Source organism: Sinocyclocheilus anshuiensis, unplaced genomic scaffold (assembly GCF_001515605.1).
Source record: "Sinocyclocheilus anshuiensis isolate Anshui unplaced genomic scaffold, SAMN03320099.WGS_v1.1 scaffold1701, whole genome shotgun sequence".
Taxonomy (NCBI): Eukaryota; Metazoa; Chordata; class Actinopteri; order Cypriniformes; family Cyprinidae; genus Sinocyclocheilus; species Sinocyclocheilus anshuiensis.
This window is the reverse complement of record NW_015538007.1, coordinates 61,762-65,577: the sequence shown is the minus strand read 5'-3', so window position 1 is coordinate 65,577 and position 3,816 is coordinate 61,762.

Genomic DNA, 3,816 nt, shown 5'->3' with positions numbered 1-3,816 from the left:
CGAGCCTCCATGGCGGCAGACTGCTCCGCCATGCTCGATGGCACCGCGGATTCACCACAGCGGCGAGGGATCTCTGGCAGCGTGTCCCTCCTTCCTCCCGGGTTTCGGCACCTCCTCCATGGGACTCGAGACGGTGAGTGGCGCAGGTGTCACGCATTAGCAATTACTCCAACGGCCTCACTCCGTTCCCACGGCTCTCGGCCCCGCCCCTCTCGTCACAACACCCATTAACGTAAACTACGCCAGAGCGCGTACACACCTCGCGCATCGGATGCCGTGCCGAATTTGAATTTGTCTGTGCATGTTTTTTTAACTCTCATAGATTTTGTTACCATTGCCATGCATTATACGACTGATAGACTGCAACGGCTGGACTTAAAAATCATAATTTGTGTTCTACTGAAGAAACAAAGTCACTTACATCTTGGATGCCCTGGGGGTAAGCAGATAAACGTCACATTTTCATTTTTGGATGAACTATCCCTTTAATACTTTACTGATATTTTTAACGTTATAGTAATCGTCCTTGGTGTCAGTGGGATATGCGCAATGCTTGGTAACTGATTAAATGTAATCTGGATTACGTAATCAGATTAAAAAAAATAAGTATTTATAATTAGAGTATATTACCTTTTAAAATGCGCATCATCAGATTAGAGTTACTTTATGGATTACATGATTAGTACATTATTCATTTTTTTTGTATTATTATTCCTAATTCTTCTTTTTTCCACTTCTCCACTTCTTATACCGGCTGTCGCTTAGCTGAGCAGAACGAGTAGCATGGATGGTTGCTAAATTCACTCGAACATTGCTAGATGATGGTTAGGTAATTCTGAGTCACCGGTGTGACTTTTATGGAGTTGCTAGGATGTTATGGGGGTTGCTAGCATATTGATATGTGGTTGCTAAAGTGTTCTGCGGTTTTGGTAGATAATTACTAGAAGTTTCTACAGTGTTCCGGTTGGTTGCTAGAAACTGGTAGGTTGCTGCTAGTGTGGGATGCATCTAAATTACCTGAAACATTTACTGAAATCAAATATTAAAATGTTTAGGATATTTTTCCATGTCAAAGTGATTCCCTGTCTAACAAAAAAGATGCAAGTTGGGCATTACTACTACTTTCTCCATCATCAAATCTTTCCACCTTGTCTTTCTCTGTCTTTCTGATTCTCTCATTGTCACTAATTCATTGAGGCGGTTGACCCGTACCATTAATAATGATCTAGGATGAGTTGTTTAATATTAAAAAGTAGTATTAATACTAATAATGATGCTTGTTTTAGCAAAGAGAACTAAAAATTTAGAAAAACAATTATGTAAAGCAGAAGGATAGAGTATAAGAGCCCAGTGTGACTCATTCCCGTTTAGTCATTAGTGACTGCAGGTTTAGCTGAGAACATTATTTTAGCGCACAGACTGCTTGAGCAAACCTTACTTCATGCCTCTCTGCATGACAGAGTACATCTGATGAACCCCCTTTGCAATAACTGTTTAGGGAGAGTTAAGTCATGTTGGGAGGGGTTCACAGAAATAATTGTGTTTGGATCCTGGTGTCCCATGAGTCCTGCAGAGGTTTGGTCATTACATACTCATTCTAGATGCTGATTAGAGCCCCACGGCCCCTAGAGATGCTGGGATACTCTTCAACACCTGCTGCCCCGAGCGCAGCACTGGATCAGACTCATTTATTACACACACACACATCCATCCATCCTTTTGATCCATTACTCTTTGTTTGGTAAAACACAGAATAGCAATTTCCTAAATGGACAATATCCTAAGATGAACCTATTTCTATCAGTATACACCTTCATAAATAGATTCATACTGCATGCGCTGCATTTTGGGGGTTTTAAGATGATGGGTGTCATGTGGGTGGATTTGTCACAGAGACAATTGGCGTGACGCGTGTCATCGGTGGGCTGTGGGAAAACACGTTCCGGTTGGCTGGTGACAGCAATGTGTGTCCTGTCACATTAGCACACGCCACAGAAGAAGCCAGCACAGGCCATTAAAGTGAGACGGCCCTTCCTTTATTTTCAACACAGCATGTCTGCTTACTGTTGCCCAGTCTAGAGAGCTGGGGTGAAAGGTAAAGGGATGATTTTGAAGATATATTACCTGTATGCAGACTAACTGACTACTGCAAAAAAAAAAAAAAAATCTATATTCTATATCAGTATACTTCCTTAGTTTCCAGTTTAAATAATAATAATTTGTTTATTCGTTTATTAAGATTTAGAGGGTCTTTTATTGTTCTTTGTGGAGTCTGCTACTGGTCTAGATTTTAGTCTTTGGGGGTTTGGTGTTGGTCTAAGCTTTATTTTTTGGGGGTCTGGTACTGGACTAGGCTTATCTTGGGGGTCTGGTATTGGTCTAAATTTTAGCCTTTGGGGCTTTGGTACTGTATTGGTCTAGATTTTTGGGGGTCTGCATTTGGTCTAAGCTTTAGTCTTTGGGAGTCCGGTACTGGTCTAGGCTTTAGTCTTTGGGTGTTTGGTATTGATCAGGATTGATGGGGGTCTGAAATTGGTCTAGGAATTAGCCTTTGGGATCTGTACTTGGTCTTGGCTTTAGTTTTTGAGGGTCCAGTACTGGTCTAGGATTTAGTCTTTGAGGGTCTGGTATCAGTCTTGGCTTTAGTTTTTGGGGGTCTGGTTTTGGTCTAAGCTTTAGTCTTTGGGGGTCTGGTACTGGACTAGGCTTATCTTTGGGGTCTGTTATTGGTCTAAATTTTATTGTTTGGGGCTTTGGTATTGGTCTACATTTATGGAGGTCTGCATTTGGTCTAGGCTTTAGTCTTTGGGGGTCCGGAATTGGTCTAGGCTTTAGAAGGTGTGTTATTGATCTGGGTTTTTTACATTTAGTCATTTAGCAGACACTTTTATCAAAAGCGATTTACAAATGAGGACAATGGAAGCAATCAAAATCAACAAAAGAGCAATCATATGCAAGTGCTATAACAAGTCTCAGTTAGGCTAATGCAGTACACGTAGCAAGTAAATAATTATATAATAAATAAAAAGAAAACGAGTCTAAAAGGGGCCTATTGGTAGCTAGTGCAAATTGATAAACAGAGGTGTGACATGCATTTTTTTCCGGCTCATTAAAGGGTACCTATAATGCAAAATTCACTTTTACATGTTGTTTGAATATAAAGGTGTGTTGGCAGTGTGTGTACACAACCACCCTATAATAACAAAAATCCACCCGCTCATTTTTTAATCTCTAGAAATCATGAGCAGTGTCTCAGAGCTTACTGATCACAGAATCCATACAGTGTGACATCACACTTCACCAGCCCCACCCACGATAGATGACTGACACAGCCGTATTAGCCATGACCCGACCCTGAGTGAGCCGCACAAACTGTCACAGATCGGCCAGGCTCAATCACCTCCCAATCACAGCGAACACCATCACCTGCGTTCTAATCACACGCACCTGTCACGGATCAACAATCACCCTCAGCTCCCATTCATAAGCACACACCTCACATCACTCCAGTGTCCGATCTCGTTCCAACGAAGTGGACTCTCTCTCTCTGCAATCCGTAAGATTAATTGAAAGACTTACCTACCCTGTTATACTTACCTCCTGTGTTTCCTCCAGTGTTCGTTCCAGTCCCTCGCTCCGTGGATACCCCGTCACTCACCATCGGAGGTGTGTGCTATCCACTGTCTTCCTTCCACGATCTCCTGGGAATCCCCTTACTAGAGTTATCTCTCCTCATCCTCCCAAAGGACTTCCTATCTAGCTTAAAATTCACCTGCCCGTATCCTCTGCCTCACTTGCAGGAAATAAACATCATTG